The 22476-nt window shown below is 33.9% G+C and overlaps 1 long non-coding RNA gene across 2 annotated transcripts; it reads left to right on the top strand.

The window, feature by feature from the left end:
* Positions 1-14643: 14643 nt before the first annotated feature.
* Positions 14644-22115, top strand: LOC126995260 (uncharacterized). 2 transcript variants are annotated; one of them, XR_007750197.1, is made up of 3 exons: positions 14644-14712; positions 19090-19169; positions 19995-22115. It is a non-coding gene; the product is annotated as an uncharacterized LOC126995260 (long non-coding RNA). The 2 variants fall into 2 exon arrangements; XR_007750196.1 differs by lacking the exon at positions 14644-14712 and having other exon boundaries at positions 16840-19169.
* Positions 22116-22476: the final 361 nt, after the last annotated feature.

Below are 22476 nucleotides of genomic sequence, written 5' to 3'. Positions count from 1 at the left end.
CAACTGCAGTACTGCTGGAGGATGACGAATCCGATGCCCTCTCGGCTCCAGTCGGTGATGGCAGCGGTGGGGCGGGTTTTATCGTAATACGTCAGACCGACCAGCTGGCATATAGTGTCCTGGGCTTGGCGGAATTTCTACTGAAGCTGGTCGTCCCAGTACACGTGTCTTCCGGTTGGTTTCTTCAGTAACTCCCGGAAGGCGTTCATGATCGGCGGTGGCGAGGAAGGGGGCGAGCTGGTTTACGAAGCCATACCACGATCTGATGTCCGCGATGGATGGCTTGCCCGGCATGTGGAAGCCCCTGACGTGGAAGGCTGACGTGGGCGTACGGGCGTGATCTTAAGTGTCTTCCTTTGTGAGAAAATAAGGATATATATTTTTCATGGCGGGCTTGGGGCAGATACTTAGCCCGTAACATAGTTTTCGTTTTCACGGCTAAAATAGATCTTTCCTGCACTAGTCTCATGTACCCACGTGTGCACGGGCGTGGAAGGCTAATGGGAGTAGGTGGAATTCGTAATTAGGTCATGTTCGATGTCGAAGCATGGGTAAATGGGGTCAGTAAATTGCGTGGTGATAATTAAAGGGGGCGGGGGCTAATGGTAATGGAGGGGGGGCTAATGGGTGTAGGTGAAACTCGAAAATGGATCATGTTCGGTGTCGAGTAATGGGTAAATGGGGTCAGTAAATTGCGTGGTGATAATTAAAGGGGGCGGGGGTTAATGGTAATTGGGGGGGGGGGGCTAATGTGAGTAGGTGAAACTCGAAAATAGGTCATGTTCGGTGTCGAGTAATGGGTAAATGGGGTCAGTAAATTGCGTGGTGATAATTAAAGGGTGCGGGGATTTATGGTAATGGAGGGGGGCCCAATGGGTGCAAGTGAAACTCGAAAATAGGTCATGTTCGGTGTCGAATGATGGGTAAATGGGGTCAGTAAATTGCGTGGTGATAATTAAAAAAGGCGGGGGTTAATGGTAATGGGAGGGGGGGCCATTGGGAGTAGGTGGAATTCGTAATTAGGTCATGTTCGGTGACGAATAAGGGGTAAATAGGGTCAGTAAATTGCGTGCTGATAATTAAAAGGGGCGGGGGTTAACGGTAATGGGGGGGGGCTAATGGGAGTAGGTGTAATTCGTAATTACCACGGCCTGATCATGTGCTAGACTCATGATATGTATTCACCAAGGCCTGATCATGTACTAGACTCGTGATATGGATTCACCATGGCCCGATCATGTGCTAGACTCGTGGTATGAGTTCACCATGGCCTGATCATGTGCTGGACTCTTTTATTCTGTTGTATTCTGTTGTATTCTCTTTTATTCTGTTGTATTCTGTTGTATTATCTTTTATTCTGTTGTATTCTCTTTTATTCTGTTGTATTCTGTTGTATTCTCTTTTATTCTGTTGTATTCTGTTGTATTATCTTTTATTCTGTTGTATTCTCTTTTATTCTCTTTTATTCTGTTGTATTCTGTTGTGTTCTGTTGTATTCTCTTTTATTCTGTTGTATTCTGTTGTATTCTCTTTTATTCTGTTGTATTCTGTTGTATTATCTTTTATTCTGTTGTATTCTGTTGTATTCTCTTTTATTCTGTTGTATTCTGTTGTATTATCTTTTATTCTGTTGTATTCTGTTGTATTCTCTTTTATTCTGTTGTATTCTGTTGTATTCTCTTTTATTTTGTTGTATTCTGTTGTATTATCTTTTATTCTCTTGTATTCTGTTGTATTATCTTTTATTCTGTTGTATTCTGTTGTATTCTCTTTTATTCTGTTGTATTCTCTTTTATTCTGTTGTATTCTGTTGTATTATCTTTTATTCTGTTGTATTCTGTTGTATTCTGTTGTATTCTCTTTTATTCTGTTGTATTCTGTTGTATTCTCTTTTATTCTGTTGTATTCTCTTTTATTCTGTTGTATTCTGTTGTATTCTCTTTTATTCTGTTGTATTCTGTTGTATTATCTTTTATTCTGTTGTATTCTGTTGTATTCTCTTTTATTCTGTTGTATTCTGTTGTATTCTCTTTTATTCTGTTGTATTCTGTTGTATTATCTTTTATTCTGTTGTATTCTCTTTTATTCTGTTGTATTCTGTTGTATTCTCTTTTATTCTGTTGTATTCTGTTGTATTATCTTTTATTCTGTTGTATTCTGTTGTATTCTCTTTTATTCTGTTGTATTCTGTTGTATTATCTTTTATTCTGTTGTATTCTGTTCTATTCTGTTGTATTCTCTTTTATTCTGTTGTATTCTGCTGTATTCTCTTTTATTCTGTTGTATTCTCTTTTATTCTGTTGTATTCTGTTGTATTCTCTTTTATTCTGTTGTATTCTGTTGTATTCTCTTTTATTCTGTTGTATTCTGTTGAATTCTCTTTTATTCTGTTGTATTCTGTTGTATTCTCTTTTATTCTGTTGTATTCTGTTGTATTCTGTTGTATTCTCTTTTATTCTGTTGTATTCTCTTTTATTCTGTTGTATTCTGTTGTATTCTGTTGTATTCTCTTGTATTCTCTTGTATTCTGTTGTATTCTCTTTTATTCTGTTGTATTCTGTTGTATTCTCTTTTATTCTCTTTTATTCTGTTGTATTCTCTTTTATTCTGTTGTATTCTGTTGTATTCTCTTTTATTCTGTTGTATTCTGTTGTATTCTCTTTTATTCTGTTGTATTCTGTTGTATTCTCTTTTATTCTGTTGTATTCTGTTGTATTCTCTTTTATTCTGTTGTATTCTGTTGTATTCTCTTTTATTCTGTTGTATTCTCTTTTATTCTGTTGTATTCTGTTGTATTCTCTTTTATTCTGTTGTATTCTCTTTTATTCTGTTGTATTCTGTTGTGTTCTGTTGTATTCTCTTTTATTCTGTTGTATTCTGTTGTATTCTCTTTTATTCTGTTGTATTCTGTTGTATTCTCTTTTATTCTGTTGTATTCTGTTGTATTCTCTTTTATTCTGTTGTATTCTGTTGTGTTCTGTTGTATTCTCTTTTATTCTGTTGTATTCTCTTTTATGCTGTTGTATTCTGTTGTATTATCTTTTATTCTGTTGTATTCTCTTTTATTCTGTTGTATTCTGTTGTATTATCTTTTATTCTGTTGTATTCTGTTGTATTCTGTTGTATTCTCTTTTATTCTGTTGTATTCTGTTGTATTCTCTTTTATTCTGTTGTATTCTCTTTTATTATGTTGTATTCTGTTGTATTCTCTTATTCTGTTGTATTTTCTTTTATTCTGTTGTATTCTCTTTTATTCTGTTGTATTCTGTTGTATTCTCTTTTATTCTGTTGTATTCTGTTGTATTCTCTTTTATTCTGTTGTATTCTGTTGTATTCTCTTTTATTCTGTTGTATTCTGTTGTATTCTCTTTTATTCTGTTGTATTCTCTTTTATTCTGTTGTATTCTGTTGTATTCTCTTTTATTCTGTTTTATTCTGTTGTATTCTCTTTTATTCTGTTGTATTCTGTTGTATTCTCTTTTATTCTGTTGTATTCTGTTGTATTCTCTTTTATTCTGTTGTATTCTGTTGTATTATCTTTTATTCTGTTGTATTCTGTTGTATTCTCTTTTATTCTGTTGTATTCTGTTGTATTCTCTTTTATTCTGTTGTATTCTGTTGTATTCTCTTTTCTGTTGTATTCTCTTGTATTCTCTTTTATTCTGTTGTATTCTGTTGTATTCTGTTGTATTCTCTTTTATTCTGTTGTATTCTGTTGTATTCTCTATTATTCTGTTGTATTCTCTTTTATTCTGTTGTATTCTGTTGTATTCTCTTTTATTCTGTTGTATTCTCTTTTATTCTGTTGTATTCTCTTTTATTCTGTTGTATTCTGTTGTATTCTCTTTTATTCTGTTGTATTCTGTTGTATTCTCTTTTATTCTGTTGTATTCTGTTGTATTATCTTTTATTCTGTTGTATTCTCTTTTATTCTGTTGTATTCTGTTGTATTCTGTTGTATTCTCTTATTCTGTTGTATTCTGTTCTATTCTCTTTTATTCTGTTGTATTCTGTTGTATTCTCTTTTATTCTGTTGTATTCTGTTGTATTCTCTTTTATTCTGTTGTATTCTCTTTTATTCTGTTGTATTCTGTTGTATTCTCTTTTATTCTGTTGTATTCTGTTGTATTCTCTTTTATTCTGTTGTATTCTGTTGTATTCTCTTTTATTCTGTTGTATTCTGTTGTATTCTCTTTTATTCTGTTGTATTCTGTTGTATTCTCTTTTATTCTGTTGTATTCTGTTGTATTCTCTTTTATTCTGTTGTATTCTCTTTTATTCTGTTGTATTCTATTGTATTCTGTTGTATTCTGTTGTATTATCTTTTATTCTGTTGTATTCTGTTGTATTCTGTTGTATTCTCTTTTATTCTGTTGTATTCTGTTGTATTCTCTTTTATTCTGTTGTATTCTGTTGTATTATCTTTTATTCTGTTGTATTCTCTTTTATTCTGTTGTATTCTCTTTTATTCTGTTGTATTCTGTTGTATTATCTTTTATTCTGTTGTATTCTGTTGTATTATCTTTTATTCTGTTGTATTCTGTTGTATTCTGTTGTATTCTCTTTTATTCTGTTGTATTCTGTTGTATTCTCTTATATTCTGTTGTTTTCTGTTGTATTCTGTTGTATTCTCTTTTATTCTGTTGTATTCTGTTGTATTCTCTTTTATTCTGTTGTATTCTCTTTTATTCTGTTGTATTCTGTTGTATTCTCTTTTATTCTGTTGTATTCTGTTGTATTCTCTTTTATTCTGTTGTATTCTGTTGTATTCTCTTTTATTCTGTTGTATTCTGTTGTATTCTCTTTTATTCTGTTGTATTCTGTTGTATTATCTTTTATTCTGTTGTATTCTCTTTTATTCTGTTGTATTCTCTTTTATTCTGTTGTATTCTGTTGTATTCTGTTGTATTATCTTTTATTCTGTTGTATTCTGTTGTATTATCTTTTATTCTGTTGTATTCTGTTGTATTATCTTTTATTCTGTTGTATTCTGTTGTATTATCTTTTATTCTGTTGTATTCTGTTGTATTATCTTTTATTCTGTTGTATTCTGTTGTATTATCTTTTATTCTGTTGTATTCTGTTGTATTCTCTTTTATTCTGTTGTATTCTGTTGTATTCTCTTTTATTCTGTTCTATTCTGTTGTATTCTCTTTTATTCTGTTGTATTCTCTTTTATTCTGTTGTATTCTGTTGTATTATCTTTCATTCTGTTGTATTATCTTTTATTCTGTTGTATTCTGTTGTATTATCTTTTATTCTGTTGTATTCTGTTGTATTATCTGTTATTCTGTTGTATTCTCTTTTATTCTGTTGTATTCTGTTGTATTATCTTTTATTCTGTTGTATTCTGTTGTATTCTCTTTTATTCTGTTGTATTCTGTTGTATTCTCTTTTATTCTGTTGTATTCTGTTGTATTCTCTTTTATTCTGTTGTATTCTGTTGTATTCTGTTGTATTCTCTTTTATTCTGTTGTATTCTGTTGTATTCTCTTTTATTCTGTTGTATTCTCTTTTATTCTGTTGTATTCTGTTGGATTATCTTTTATTCTGTTGTATTCTCTTTTATTCTGTTGTATTCTCTTTTATTCTGTTGTATTCTGTTGTATTCTCTTTTATTCTGTTGTATTCTGTTGTATTCTCTTTTATTCTGTTGTATTCTCTTTTATTCTGTTGTATTCTGTTGTATTCTCTTTTATTCTGTTGTATTCTCTTTTATTCTGTTGTATTATGTTGTATTCTCTTTTATTCTGTTGTATTCTGTTGTATTCTCTTTTATTCTGTTGTATTCTGTTGTATTCTCTTTTATTCTCTTTTATTCTGTTGTATTCTCTTTTATTCTGTTGTATTCTGTTGTATTCTCTTTTATTCTGTTGTATTCTGTTGTATTCTCTTTTATTCTGTTGTATTCTGTTGTATTCTCTTTTATTCTGTTGTATTCTGTTGTATAATCTTTTATTCTGTTGTATTCTGTTGTATTCTGTTGTATTCTCTTTTATTCTGTTGTATTCTGTTGTATTATCTTTTATTCTGTTGTATTCTGTTGTATTCTCTTTTATTCTGTTGTATTCTCTTTTATTTTGTTGTATTCTGGTGTATTCTCTTTTATTCTGTTGTATTCTGTTGTATTCTCTTTTATTCTGTTGTATTCTCTTTTATTCTGTTGTATTCTGTTGTATTCTCTTTTATTCTGTTGTATTCTGTTGTATTCTCTTTTATTCTGTTGTATTCTGTTGTATTCTCTTTTATTCTGTTGTATTCTGTTGTATTCTCTTTTATTTGTTGTATTCTGTTGTATTCTCTTTTATTCTGTTGTATTCTCTTTTATTCTGTTGTATTCTGTTGTATTCTCTTTTATTCTGTTGTATTCTCTTTTATTCTGTTGTATTCTCTTTTATTCTGTTGTATTCTGTTGTATTCTATTGTATTATCTTTTATTCTGTTGTATTCTGTTGTATTCTCTATTATTCTGTTGTATTCTCTTTTATTCTGTTGTGTTCTGTTGTATTATCTTTTATTCTGTTGTATTCTGTTGTATTATCTTTTATTCTGTTGTATTCTCTTTTATTCTGTTGTATTCTCTTTTATTCTGTTGTATTCTGTTGTATTATCTTTTATTCTGTTGTATTCTGTTGTATTATCTTTTATTCTGTTGTATTCTGTTGTATTATCTATTATTCTGTTGTATTCTGTTGTATTCTCTTTTATTCTGTTGTATTCTCTTTTATTCTGTTGTATTCTCTTTTATTCTGTTGTATTCTGTTGTATTCTCTTTTATTCTGTTGTATTCTCTTTTATTCTGTTGTATTCTGTTGTATTCTCTTTTATTCTGTTGTATTCTGTTGTATTCTCTTTTATTCTGTTGTATTCTGTTGTATTCTCTTTTATTCTGTTGTATTCTGTTGTATTCTCTTTTATTCTGTTGTATTCTGTTGTATTCTCTTTTATGCTGTTGTATTCTGTTGTATTTTCTTTTATTCTGTTGTATTATCTTTTATTCTGTTGTATTCTCTTTTATTCTGTTGTATTCTCTTATTCTGTTGTATTCTGTTGTATTCTCTTTTATTCTGTTGTATTCTGTTGTATTCTCTTTTATTCTGTTGTATTCTGTTGTATTTCTTTTATTCTGTTGTATTCTGTTGTATTATCTTTTATTCTGTTGTATTCTCTTTTATTCTGTTGTATTATCTTTTATTCTGTTGTATTCTCTTTTATTCTGTTGTATTCTGTTGTATTATCTTTTATTCTGTTGTATTCTCTTTTATTCTGTTGTATTCTGTTGTATTATCTTTTATTCTGTTGTATTCTGTTGTATTATCTTTTATTCTGTTGTATTCTGTTGTATTATCTTTTATTCTGTTGTATTCTGTTGTATTATCTTTTATTCTGTTGTATTCTGTTGTATTCTCTTTTATTCTGTTGTATTCTGTTGTATTCTCTTTTATTCTGTTGTATTCTGTTGCATTCTCTTTTATTCTGTTGTATTCTGTTGTATTCTCTTTTATTCTGTTGTATTCTGTTGTATTCTCTTTTATTCTGTTGTATTCTGTTGTATTCTCTTTTATTCTGTTGTATTCTGTTGTATTCTCTTTTATTCTGTTGTATTCTGTTGTATTCTCTTTTATTCTGTTGTATTCTGTTCTATTCTCTTTTATTCTGTTGTATTCTGTTGTATTATCTTTTATTCTGTTGTATTCTGATGTATTCTCTTTTATTCTGTTGTATTCTGTTGTATTCTCTTGTATTCTGCTGTATTCTGTTGTATTCTCTTTTATTCTGTTGTATTCTGTTGTATTCTCTTTTATTCTGTTGTATTCTGTTGTATTCTCTTTTATTCTGTTGTATTCTCTTTTATTCTGTTGTATTCTGTTGTATTCTGTTGTATTCTCTTATATTCTGTTGTATTCTCTTTTATTCTGTTGTATTCTGTTGTATTCTCTTTTATTCTGTTGTATTCTGTTGTATTCTCTTTTATTCTGTTGTATTCTGTTGTATTATCTTTTATTCTGTTGTATTCTGTTGTATTCTCTTTTATTCTGTTGTATTCTGTTGTATTCTCTTTTATTCTGTTGTATTCTGTTGTATTATCTTTTGTTCTGTTGTATTCTGTTGTATTATCTTTTATTCTGTTGTATTCTGTTGTATTCTCTTTTATTCTGTTGTATTCTCTGTTATTCTCTTTTATTCTGTTGTATTCTCTTTTATTCTGTTGTATTCTGTTGTATTCTCTTTTATTCTGTTGTATTCTCTTTTATTCTGTTGTATTCTGTTGTATTCTCTTTTATTCAGTTGTATTCTCTTTTATTCTGTTGTATTCTGTTGTATTATCTTCTATTTTGTTGTATTCTCTTTTATTCTGTTGTATTCTGTTGTATTCTGTTGTATTATCTTTTATTCTGTTGTATTCTGTTGTATTCTCTTTTATTCTGTTGTATTCTGTTGTATTCTCTTTTATTCTGTTGTATTCTCTTTTATTCTGTTGTATTCTGTTGTATTCTCTTTTATTCTGTTGTATTCTGTTGTATTCTCTTTTATTCTGTTGTATTCTCTTTTATTCTGTTGTATTCTGTTGTATTCTCTTTTATTCTGTTGTATTCTGTTGTATTCTCTTTTATTCTGTTGTATTCTCTTTTATTCTGTTGTATTCTATTGTATTCTGTTGTATTCTGTTGTATTATCTTTTATTCTGTTGTATTCTGTTGTATTCTCTTTTATTCTGTTGTATTCTGTTGTATTCTCTTTTATTCTGTTGTATTCTGTTGTATTATCTTTTATTCTGTTGTATTCTCTTTTATTCTGTTGTATTCTCTTTTATTCTGTTGTATTCTGTTGTATTCTCTTTTATTCTGTTGTATTCTGTTGTATTATCTTTTATTCTGTTGTATTCTGTTGTATTATCTTTTATTCTGTTGTATTCTGTTGTATTCTCTTTTATTCTGTTGTATTCTGTTGTATTCTCTTTTATTCTGTTGTATTCTGTTGTATTCTGTTGTATTCTCTTTTATTCTGTTGTATTCTGTTGTATTCTCTTTTATTCTGTTGTATTCTCTTTTATTCTGTTGTATTCTGTTGTATTCTCTTTTATTCTGTTGTATTCTGTTGTATTCTCTTTTATTCTGTTGTATTCTGTTGTATTCTCTTTTATTCTGTTGTATTCTGTTGTATTCTCTTTTATTCTGTTGTATTCTTTTGTATTCTGTTGTATTCTCTTTTATTCTGTTGTATTCTCTTTTATTCTGTTGTATTCTGTTGTATTATCTTTTATTCTGTTGTATTCTCTTTTATTCTGTTGTATTCTGTTGTATTATCTTTTATTCTGTTGTATTCTGTTGTATTATCTTTTATTCTGTTGTATTCTGTTGTATTCTCTTTTATTCTGTTGTATTCTGTTGTATTATCTTTTATTCTGTTGTATTCTGTTGTATTCTCTTTTATTCTGTTGTATTCTGTTGTATTCTCTTTTATTCTGTTGTATTCTGTTGTATTCTCTTTTATTCTGTTGTATTCTCTTTTATTCTGTTGTATTCTCTTTTATTCTGTTGTATTCTGTTGTATTCTCTTTTATTCTGTTGTATTATCTTTTATTCTGTTGTATTCTGTTGTATTCTCTTTTATTCTGTTGTATTCTCTTTTATTCTGTTGTATTCTGTTGTATTCTCTTTTATTCTGTTGTATTCTGTTGTATTCTCTTTTATTCTTTTTTATTCTGTTGTATTCTCTTTTATTCTGTTGTATTCTGTTGTATTCTCTTTTATTCTGTTGTATTCTGTTGTATTCTCTTTTATTCTGTTGTATTCTGTTGTATTCTCTTTTATTCTGTTGTATTCTGTTGTATTCTCTTTTATTCTGTTGTATTCTCTTTTATTCTGTTGTATTCTGTTGTATTCTGTTGTATTCTCTTTTATTCTGTTGTATTCTGTTGTATTCTCTTTTATTCTGTTGTATTCTGTTGTATTCTCTTTTATTCTGTTGTATTCTGTTGTATTCTCTTTTATTCTGTTGTATTCTGTTGTATTCTCTTTTTTTCTGTTGTATTCTGTTGTATTCTCTTTTATTCTGTTGTATTCTGTTGTATTCTGTTTATTCTGTTGTATTCTCTTTTATTCTGTTGTATTCTGTATTCTCTTTTATTCTGTTGTATTCTGTTGTATTCTGTTGTATTCTCTTTTATTCTGTTGTATTCTGTTGTATTCTCTTTTATTCTGTTGTATTCTCTTTTATTCTGTTGTATTCTGTTGTATTCTCTTTTATTCTGTTGTATTCTCTTTTATTCTGTTGTATTCTCTTTTATTCTGTTGTATTCTGTTGTATTCTCTTTTATTCTGTTTTATTCTGTTGTTTTCTGTTGTATTCTCTTTTATTCTGTTGTATTCTGTTGTATTCTCTTTTATTCTGTTGTATTCTGTTGTATTCTCTTTTATTCTGTTGTATTCTTTTATTCTATTTGTATTCTGTTGTATTCTCTTTTATTCTGTTGTATTCTGTTGTATTCTCTTTTATTCTGTTGTATTCTCTTTTTATTCTGTTGTATTCTGTTGTATTCTCTTTTATTCTGTTGTATTCTGTTGTATTCTCTTTTATTCTGTTGTATTCTGTTGTATTCTTTTATTCTATTTGTATTCTGTTGTATTCTCTTTTATTCTGTTGTATTCTGTTGTATTCTCTTTTATTCTGTTGTATTCTGTTGTATTCTCTTTTATTCTGTTGTATTCTGTTGTATTCTCTTTTATTCTGTTGTATTCTGTTGTATTCTTTATTCTGTTGTATTCTCTTTTATTCTGTTGTATTCTGTTGTATTCTCTTTTATTCTGTTGTATTCTCTATTCTGTTGTATTCTCTTTTATTCTGTTGTATTCTGTTGTATTCTCTTTTATTCTGTTGTATTCTGTTGTATTCTCTTTTATTCTGTTGTATTCTGTTGTATTCTTTTATTCTGTTGTATTCTCTTTTATTCTGTTGTATTCTGTTGTATTCTCTTTTGTATTCTTTTATTCTGTTGTATTCTGTTGTATTCTCTTTTATTCTGTTGTATTCTGTTGTATTCTCTTTTATTCTGTTGTATTCTGTTGTATTCTCTTTTATTCTGTTGTATTCTCTTTTATTCTATTTGTATTCTGTTGTATTCTCTTTTATGCTGTTGTATTCTGTTGTATTCTCTTTTATTCTGTTGTATTCTGTTGTATTCTCTTTATTCTCTTGTATTCTGTTGTATTCTCTTTTATTCTGTTGTATTCTGTTGTATTCTCTTTTATTCTGTTGTATTCTGTTGTATTCTCTTTTATTCTGTTTATTATGTTTTATTCTATTTTATTATGTTGTATTCTATTTGTATTCTTTTATTCTGTTGTATTCTCTTTTATTCTGTTGTATTCTGTTGTATTCTCTTTTATTCTGTTGTATTCTGTTGTATTCTCTTTTATTCTGTTGTATTCTCTTTTATTCTGTTGTATTCTGTTGTATTCTCTTTTATTATGTTTTATTCTTTATTCTGTTGTATTCTGTTGGATTCTTTTATTCTATTTGTATTCTGTTGCATTCTCTTTTATTCTGTTGTATTCTCTTTTATTCTGTTGTATTCTGTTGTATTCTCTTTTATTCTGTTGTATTCTGTTGTATTATCTTTTATTCTGTTGTATTCTGTTTTATTCTGTTTATTCTGTTGTATTCTGTTGTATTATCTTTTATTCTGTTGTATTCTGTTGTATTCTCTTTTATTCTGTTGTATTCTGTTGTATTCTCTTGTATTCTGTTGTATTCTATTTTATTCTGTTTTATTCTTTTGTATTCTGTTGTATTCTCTTTTATTCTGTTGTATTCTGTTGTATTATCTTTTATTCTGTTGTATTCTGTTGTATTCTCTTTTATTCTGTTGTATTCTGTTGTATTCTCTTTTATTCTGTTGTATTCTCTTTTATTCTGTTGTATTCTCTTTTATTCTGTTGTATTCTGTTGTATTCTCTTTTATTCTGTTGTATTCTGTTGTATTATCTTTTATTCTGTTGTATTCTGTTGTATTATCTTTTATTCTGTTGTATTCTCTTTTATTCTGTTGTATTCTGTTGTATTCTTTTATTCTGTTGTATTCTGTTGTATTCTCTTTTATTCTTTTGTATTCTGTATTCTCTTTTATTCTGTTGTATTCTCTTTATTCTGTTGTATTCTGTTGTATTATCTTTTATTCTGTTGTATTCTCTTTTATTCTGTTGTATTCTGTTGTATTCTCTTTTATTCTGTTGTATTCTGTTGTATTCTCTTTTATTCTGTTGTATTCTGTTGTATTCTCTTTTATTCTGTTGTATTCTGTTGTATTCTCCTTTATTCTGTTGTATTCTCTTTTATTCTGTTGTATTCTCTTTTATTCTGTTGTATTCTGTTGTATTCTCTTTTATTCTGTTGTATTCTCTTTTATTCTGTTGTATTCTGTTGTATTCTCTTTTATTCTGTTGTATTCTGTTGTATTATCTTTTATTCTGTTGTATTCTGTTGTATTCTCTTTTATTCTGTTGTATTCTCTTATTTTGTTGTATTCTGTTGTATTCTCTTTTATTCTGTTGTATTCTGTTGTATTCTCTTTTATTCTGTTGTATTCTGTTGTATTCTGTTGTATTCTCTTTTATTCTGTTGTATTCTGTTGTATTCTCTTTTATTCTGTTGTATTCTGTTGTATTCTCTTTTATTCTGTTGTATTCTGTTGTATTCTCTTTTATTCTGTTGTATTCTGTTGTATTCTCTTTTATTCTGTTGTATTCTGTTGTATTCTCTTTTATTCTATTCTGTTGTATTCATTCTGTTGTATTCTCTTTTATTCTGTTGTATTCTGTTGTATTATCTTTTATTCTGTTGTATTCTGTTGTATTATCTTTTATTCTGTTGTATTCTGTTGTATTCTCTTTTATTCTGTTGTATTCTGTTGTATTCTCTTTTATTCTGTTGTATTCTGTTGTATTCTCTTTTATTCTGTTGTATTCTGTTGTATTATCTTTTATTCTGTTGTATTCTCTTTTATTCTGTTGTATTCTGTTGTATTCTCTTTTATTCTGTTGTATTCTCTTTTATTCTTTGTATTCTGTTGTATTATCTTTTTATTCTGTTGTATTCTGTTGTATTCTCTTTTATTCTGTTGTATTCTGTTGTATTATCTTTTATTCTGTTGTATTCTGTTGTATTATCTTTTATTCTGTTGTATTCTCTTTTATTCTGTTGTATTCTGTTGTATTATCTTTTATTCTGTTGTATTCTGTTGTATTATCTTTTATTCTGTTGTATTCTCTTTTATTCTGTTGTATTCTGTTGTATTATCTTTTATTCTGTTGTATTATCTTTTATTCTGTTGTATTCTCTTTTATTCTGTTGTATTCTGTTGTATTATCTTTTATTCTGTTGTATTCTGTTGTATTATCTTTTATTCTGTTGTATTCTCTTTTATTCTGTTGTATTCTGTTGTATTCTCTTTTATTCTGTTGTATTCTGTTGTATTCTCTTTTATTCTGTTGTATTCTGTTGTATTCTCTTTTATTCTGTTGTATTCTGTTGTATTATATTTTATTCTGTTGTATTCTGTTCTATTATCTTTTATTCTGTTGTATTCTCTTTTATTCTGTTGTATTCTGTTGTATTCTCTTTTATTCTGTTGTATTCTGTTGTATTCTCTTTTATTCTGTTGTATTCTCTTTTATTCTGTTGTATTCTGTTGTATTATCTTTTATTCTGTTGTATTCTCTTTTATTCTGTTGTATTCTGTTGTATAACTGATTTTCATGTTTTGGGGGGAATTTCACGCAAGTTTTCCAGGCCGATATTACCCTTAATATTGAGTGTAGCGTTATGCAGAGGCCAGAAATGAACTCCCCGTCTCGTTTTACCCAAGAAGAGTCACCGTTTTCATGAAAATAAACTCAAATAACATAAATATAGCTGATTTTCATGTTTCTGGAGGAATTTCACGCGAGCTTTCCGGGCCAATATCTTCCTTAATATTGAGTGTAGCGTTATGCCGAGGCCAGAATTGGATTCCTCGTCTCGTTTTACTAAAAAAAAAGTCACCGTTTGCATGAAAATAACATAAATATAGGTTATTTTCATGTTTTGGGGTGAATTTCACGCGAGCTTTCCGGGCCGATATCTCCCTTAATATTGAGTGTAGCGTTATGACGAGGCCAGAAATGGATTCCTCGTCTTATTTTACCCAAGAAGAGTCGCCGTTTGCATGAAAATAGCTTCAAATAACATAAATATAATTGATTTTCATGTTTTTTTGATAATTTCACGCTAGTTTTCCGTGCCGATATCTCCCTTAATATTTAGTGTATCGTTATGCCGAGGCCAGAAATGGATTCCTCGTCTCGTTTCCTTCTCGTTTAGTCGCCTTTTGCAGGACATGGCCGCTTTTTATTTTATTTTTTTTATTTTTCTAGGGACCCAAAGTATAACACTTTCACCTCAAGTACGAGAGTCCAGTGCGGGACACCTGCCGATTTCTGAGCCCCACACTGCTTTTATCACCCAAATAACCGCCTTCACATATGATTGTTGTTTAAAGGGTTAATTATTGGGGCTTCTTGGCATCAGGTATGGGTCAGAAAACGGTAAATGCGCGGCTCTGAGTACGATAATCTAGCATCGGTGCGCGGTAAAAAATCATAACACAGCTGATAGTCCACGCAGTTCCTCCTTCACGACGTGTTTTAAGAGGTGTTTGCAGTGTGTTTGGCGGTAAGACAGTGTATTTTTACGTTCATGGTACAGAGGAAGGGTCAAACTACCACCAGGGTCATTGAATACCCCTGAAAATGCTTACAACGCCTACGGAAGCCTTGTCAAATACGTGTTTATAGGTGACGAGTTATGACCCCGCTCCGTATCAGCTGTTCTTAAGAGGTCATAAAGGAGATGAATCGTGTTCCCGTGAGTGTCTTTTAACGTTCATGGTACAGAGGAAGGGTCAAGCTACCACCAGGGTCATTATCTACCTCTGGAAATGTCCCCCACAACGCCTACGTCAAATATGTGACTCATTGACCTCAAGCATCAACCGCCCCCAAAATCATGTTACCGTTGATGAGGTTTCAGGCCCTGCTGCTGCTCTGCTTCTAAAAGGTGAAAAAAAAAGATTAATCGCTTTCCCGTGAGTGTTTTCTCCCCTTCATAGTACAGAGTTACGTCATGTGACGGACGAGTGTGTGACGTGACAGCAGTGTTTAAATGTGTTACGTGATCCCAGAGAGTGTTACACGTTGTGACATTAGTAGTATTCTGTTACCTGGATACATGATAGGGCTGTTACTGGCTGTGTTACGTCACTGTGTTAAGGTGACGGGCTGTGACGTGGGCTCTCAGGTGTTATGCAGTGTTAACAGTGCCACCGACAGTTCCATGTTCAGCAGGTGTTACGTGATGCAAGACAGATTAGTTACCCAGTGTTACAGTGTCTTGTTAACCACCTACCTGGTGTGACCCCCCTCCTGTGATGTGGGCTCAGCCAGGGTGTTTAATATGCAGTGCCACAGACAGTGTTATGTTACCAGGCAGTGTTCACAGTGGCATAGATTTGTGTGGTGCCAGAATCAGTGTGATGCCAGCCATTCGTGCCGGGGACGGCAAATGTATAGAATAACACCCATGTGACCCTACTATGCATTTCAGCGGCAGACAAACGGTGTTTTTTGCAGATATCTCCTAAACTAATCGTTGGATGAGTATGATATTTCAGCACACTACCTTGAACATCCGTTCGTAATTTTTGGTTTACATACCATATTGCTATATGTGTTATGTGAGGAGTTTACTGAGTGATATTACGCCTAATCCAGTCATCATATCAAAGGTGTTACACAGAATCGGACGAGTGTGGGGTACTCGTCTAACCCCTCCACCACCACCACCACCACCCTGAAGAACCCCCAGACCTCTACCCCAGTATCACATGACCTCTTCCCCCCTACTCACACCATCAGCCTTCCACCTGTGATTTTTTTTCCCTATTGTAATTACATACGTATAGGTATAATAGTTACATACGTCAGTATGTACATACATATCATACATTAATAATATTATCTAATACAATTGCTGGTATATGTGGACATGAAAACCAGACTGGGTCAAACGACCGTTAAAGCAATAGCTAATTCCGCTGTTAATGGCCGTATAGCTTGATAATAAGCAACGTATCTAACCCGTATCTCCTCCCTCTATCCGAGGTCTGAGGTGCAACCCTCGACAAACCGAGGCTATGACAGGGCCACAGGCTATATATCATTCAGGTCCAAGTCACAGGTAATTCCAGCACATCATGTTCACGTGGTTGACCATAACGACTGCAAACATGGCTCTCCTATATACTACACGTAAACGTGCTGTTGTACAGTAATTATCAACGTGAACCACTTCTTGCCTTCATGAAATTGTACCATACTCTTAGGAAATAATCATATCTATACATACACACTTACAGAACATTATAATGTATAAATACAGTAGTGGGAGAAGTAGGGAGGGGCACAGGAGTGAGGGAGGCGAGAAGCAAGGAAGAGGAGAGGTGGTATAAAGAGGCGGGGGACTTCGAGACAGGGGAGACGTAGTAGTGGTTAGGAATGGTTTGGGTGGGTGTGTGGGGGGGGGCACACTTTCATTCGAATGCGTGAACATGACTCGTCGGCTTTGTGTTATTTTTCACGAGTAAACTCCTCACATAAAATATATAGCAATGTGGTATGTTAACCAAAAATTACGAACGGATGCTCAAGGTAGTGTGTTGAAATATCATACTCATCCAACGATTCGTTTAGGAGATATCTGCAAAAAACACCGTTTGTCCACCGCTGAAATGCATAGTAGGACCCTGTACAGAGGCTTCGGGAATATTCGCACCGCTGTGATGTAGTACTCTTGTTAATTAAAGTTAATCTCACGTCAAGGCTGACCTGACCAAGGCTACAGCAGGTCACACAGGGCTGTCACCTACCAAAACAACCCTCGCTTATCATCACCACAAGCTCTTTAGTGGGTGTGCGTTTAGGGCAGGCTGTGGTGGTAATTACAACATTTCTAGCACATCCAGCCTAGTTTTGACAAGCCAACAGACGTGTTTATGTCACAAGGGGTGTTCTTTTCCGTGCGGGCTCTTCCCTTTCTTCACCCCGGAGCTCGCAGTCTCTCTCTCTCTCTCTCTCTCTCTCTCTCTCTCTCTCTCTCTCTCTCTCTCTCTCTCTCTCTCTCTCTCTCTCCCCAAATATCAATGCTTTTTTTAGTTAATAGCTTACTACTACTACTACATGTCTCATCGCACATTGACTTAGGTGAGGGGTGGGAAGGCACCTGGCACCTGTAACATCAGTGTGGAGCTGCTCAAAGCTGGACGTGAGGCTGTGATCCGCGGGTTGCATGTGGTCTTGACTGTCTGGTACCATTCCTCCTGACTGGGTTGGTCGTCCCTATCTGGAAAGGGAAAGGGGACCGCCAGGACTGCAACAAGTACCGTGGTAGTACACTGCTCAGTGTGCCAGGCAATGCCCACCTATTGCTGATGTAAATTCGCAGCCAGCTGCTGAAGGTGCAGAGACCTGAACAGTCTGGCCTGGCAAGTCAACACCTGAGCACCGTATCCTGGCGTACTTACTTGTTACTTGTTACTTGTGTTTCTTATTTATCTGGTCCCACTTCCGCCGAAGCGCTCTGCAGGACCCACATATTTAATTCATTAAATTTTCAATATTGATCACAACTTCTATGCCATGATAATTGTCAATGTTTCCGTGTCATAGCAGTCAGAGAACAGAAATGTTTTTAGTCCTTTCTTAAATTTGGAGATATCCTTTGTTCTTCTAATGTCAGGAGGGAGCTTATTGTACAGTCTTGGGGTGGCAGAACTGAAAGCGCGCAATCCAACATTTGAAGAGTACCATGAAGTGTGATTCCAGAAGTGGCTCGGCAAGTGTTAATGCCTTCACCTGGCTGTATTTCGTGTAATAATTCTCTCAAATACGGCCAGTGATCAAAGCTTGGTGTGTCAAAACACATAACTTAAATACTATCCTTGCTTTTATTGGCAACCAGTGGAGCTCTATCAGAACAGGAGTTATTCTCTCTCGTGGTGGAATTCCTTTGATTAGTCTCGCTGCTCTGTTTAAGATCATCTGTAATTTCCTTAATTGGAGCTTTGGCAGGTTATAGTAGATCGAGTTGCAATAATCCACTCTTGATATAATATTGTTAATCACCAATTTCTTGATCCAGGTATTTCTTGATAAAAGCAATATTTCTAAGGTGATATCCAGCTATCCTTACGACATTATTTATCTGACATTTCAGTGTCAAATTGGAATCCAGCAACACTCCCAAGTCACGAACACTTTCAACAATATGAATTTCATTACCACCTATAATCATGTTCCCGTCACCAAAATAACGTAGTGTCCTTCTTCCCCACAAACATGAATTCAGTCTTATCATCGTTTAATTTCAATTGCTTATAATGCATCCAATCCTTCCTTGACTGAATTAATAACACTATTGATCTTAGCACTTGTATTTTCAATATCACTGATGGAAAAGTAGAACTGGGTGTCATCAGCAAATAACTGCTCATCGGGTGTCTCTGTGAGAGACAATCCTGAGTGGAGGAAGCCAAGGGGACATCCACGGACTTAGTGGCTGGAGCAAGTTATAGTAGATCCTGCAGGGAGGTACTCAGGATGGCCTGCAGGGAGAAATGCCCGGAGGGACCCCTGGGCTTGGCGTCGTAGGGTGGGCGAGGCGACGCGCCCCCCTGCGTATGCCCCCATTGATTGATTGATTGTGGTGGTGGTGTATGTGTGTGTGTGTGTGTGTGTGTGTGTGTGTATTTACCTAGTTTTAGCTTTATAGGCCCGGGCTTACGCTGGTGTGGTCCCGTCTCCATATCTGCATTTATCCAACTTTTCCTTGAAGCTTTGCACACTGCCAATACTACATCCTCACCGTTCCAAAGCTCTATATCTCTTTGCAGGAAGCTATATTTCTTTATGTCTCTCAGGCATCTTCCCTCCCTCAATTTTTCATCCTCTGTGCAGGGATATGAACCTTTATCTGACTAATGAGACTTTCTTTCAGGGCTGTGAGGAGGAGGAGGAGGGAGGCTGTGGTGAGGTGGAGACTTGACAACACTACCATCGCCATCAGGCCAGGCTAAGGTAATGTCTGCTTGATCTTGTTAGGCTCAAAGGGAAGGGAAGGGAAAGAAAAGGAAAGGAATGAGAAGGAAGGGAAAGGAAAGGAAAGGAAGGGAAGGGAAGGGAAAGGAAAGGAAGGGAAGGGAAAGGAAAGGAAAGGAAAATGAAGTTACAAAAAGAAGGAAAAAATAATATATGAAAATGTGAGCCTTCCTCTGTACCGTGAACCTAAAAACACATATTTGACAAGGCTTTCCTAGGAGTTTTAGGCATTTCCAGGGGCAGTTTTATGACCCTGGTGGTAGTGTGCCCCTTCCTCTGTACCATGACCCAACGAAAACATATATTTGACAGTTCTTTCATAGGAGTTTGTCATTTCTTGGGGTAGTTTAATGACCCTGGTGTTAGTGTGACCTTTCCTCTGTACCATGACCCTAAGAAAACATATTTGACATGGCTTTCCTAGGAGTTGTGGGCATTTCCAGGGGTAGTTTTATGACCCTGATGGTAGTGTGACCCTTCCTCTGTACCGTGAACCTAAAAACACATATTTGACAAGGCTTTCATAGGAGTTGTGGGCATTTCCTGGGATAGTTGAATGACCCTGGTGGTAGTCTGACCCTTCCTCTGTACCATGACCCTAAGAAAACATATATTTGACAAGGCTTTCATAGGAGTTGTGGGCATTTTCAGGGGTAGTTTAATGACCCTGGTGGTAGTGTGACCCTTCCCCTGTACCATAATGCTACAGAAGCACTCATTAGAACCAAATTGATCTCTTTTTTTAGCCTTTGCAAGTAGTTAATGTTAGAGTCGGAAACATCTGACAATCCCATCTTCTTACAGGCCAAGCAGTGCAGAGGAGAAGGAGGAGGAAGAAGAAGAGGAGGATGTGAGTTCTATACATAAAGGCAGATCAATATATAGAAGCTTATGGAGTAGAGGAAATATGTCATTCTATGTATTAAAGAGGATAAGAGGGAGGAGAAGGTTAACTTGTAAATATAGGCAGAAGTTTATGTGCCAAGGAAAATATTTAAATGATTTGTATTATGCATGTATTGAAATGGTATGAACTTGGATGTTTGTATGTATATGGCTATGGGATTTACTTACAAGGTCTGTGGTGTTTTTTTTACTTATAAGGTTGTACTCAGGATTTTACTTATAAGTTCTGTGGCTGTGGGTACCTCCTACAAAGCCTTTCTACTATGGCTATTAATTAACAAAATCCTCTTTCTTTCAGCTTGTGTACTGGCTCAGAAAGTAGTGAAAGGGTGCATGTTATCTATGAAGGCTATATCAATAAGTATGGAAGTGTGTTATGGCTATTAACAACAATCTCTCTTTCAGCATGTGTACGGGGTTAGAAAGTTACTTGGCATGTATTGAAATGTCATGCACTGAGAGTATTTACGTAAAGGGCCAGGTTATTTCTTATAAGGTACTACGCATGATTTTACATATACAGCCTTTAGTGTTTCTTTAGGTTAAGGTATTTCCTATCCCAGTACGTATAAGCAACCTGGGTATGGATTTATGTGTGAGTTACTGAGTTGCATGTATACTAAAATGTGTATTTGGGATTTTCATCTTCTGTGTTTTATATATATATATCCTAAGAATGGTGTTTTGTTGGGAAAGAATGTTATGCACTGGGGTTATTTATATACAAAGTCTGTGGTTATTTCTTCATAAGGTATTTCCTATCCCAGTACGTATAAGGAACTTGGTATGGATTTAAATGTGCGTGTTACTGAGTTGCATGTGTATGTGCATTCAATGTATTGGGGTATATATTGTGTATTGGGGGTATTTATTTCAAGGTTAAAGTACTGAATGGAGGGGAATTTATGTAGGGGAAAGGTCTGTAGTGGGGGTGTCGTAACTAACAACCTCTCCTGCAACAACTCCTACTGGTGCTTGTGTATAGATTTAATTATGTATTGGAGATATGTATTTGAAGGTTAAGATACTGGATGGAAGGGTATTTATGTTGGGGTAATATGATAATGTCTGTAGGGATTTGTCTTAACTTAACAACCCCTTCTGCAATAGCTACTACTACTACTGGTGCTGTCCATAACTTACAACACTTCCGTACTTGGAGTATTAACAAAACCTTTTAATTTCAGCTACCAAGGACAACCTCTGCTGCTCCGGGTATCAACTCCTGCACTCCTGGGACTGGCATAACATCTGCATGCCCTTGTAACAACTCACTCTGCTTCTGCTATTCATAACACCCCGTTCTGCGTCTGCTGTCGTAACAGGGCATGGCTTCTGTATACTAACTCCTGCTCGCATAACCCGCATGGATTTACACTTCTCTCTCTGCTTCTGCTTTCGTATCAACACATTCTGCGCCTTCCTTCGTAACTAATCCCACGGCTTCTCTGCATGACAACTCCAGCTGCTTATGGCAAAATTTCGCATAACAGCTACTCCTGCTTACGTATGACAATTCTCTCTGGCTTCCATAACAGCACGTATGGCTTTTGCATGTGAACGCATTTCATTTCTGCTGCACACTAACCCACACTGCTGGTATGAGTATCCTAACGACCTAACCCATTCTGTAAGCTGCCGCCCAGTGCTTCAGGTGACCCCTAACAAGCCTGTCGGATCGGCGTCTAGCGAGGGAGGTTCCGTCAGGTTCCGTTCCCTGCTAGAGCTGTCTCCCTTCACCTTAAAAAATATAGTTTGACATAATTTGAGAGCAGCAGTACAGGCCAGGTATCAGAGAGGGTTCAGGCCTATGGGGACACCTCTGTTAGGCTTGTACCTCAATAAATAACTAGAAAAAAGTTGGAAAGTGTTAAACAATGACCATACGTAACCTAGTCATGTGTGAATCCTGACTATGGAGGGAGATTATCCTCAAACACGTACGGTTATATATATACATGTCTTTTACCCACCCATGCGTGCAGTACGGGTGGTGAACTCTGACCTCTATGAAATAAATATACGTAACAGGAAAAAAATAAATTGGTTTAAAATATATTTCCCTCATCCATATTCGGCAGCAGATATGTACAGGTTGAAAAAACGGGTTGATATCTGATGTTTGACCCCACAGTTGACCGTTTGTCCCTGCGTCTGGGATCGCTACGTCAACATCTTCGGCCGACGTCTCGACCTTAGGGTTGAGCGTCCATCCCTGCGTCTTTGTGTACCTGCGTTAAAATCTTCACCACCATATGACGTTGAGTCTGGCGGGCGTTGTTTTGGAATCTCGAGACGGCAATTTCCCACGGCTGTTAAGGGTATGGGTCAGGCTGTCATGGGTGGCTGTTACGTTAGCCTTGTCACGGTGTCAAGGCTC

Source organism: Eriocheir sinensis, chromosome 7 (assembly GCF_024679095.1).
Source record: "Eriocheir sinensis breed Jianghai 21 chromosome 7, ASM2467909v1, whole genome shotgun sequence".
NCBI lineage: Eukaryota > Metazoa > Arthropoda > Malacostraca > Decapoda > Varunidae > Eriocheir > Eriocheir sinensis.
The sequence above is the reverse complement of the archived record's forward strand: the minus strand, read 5'-3'. Positions and strand labels throughout refer to the sequence as shown.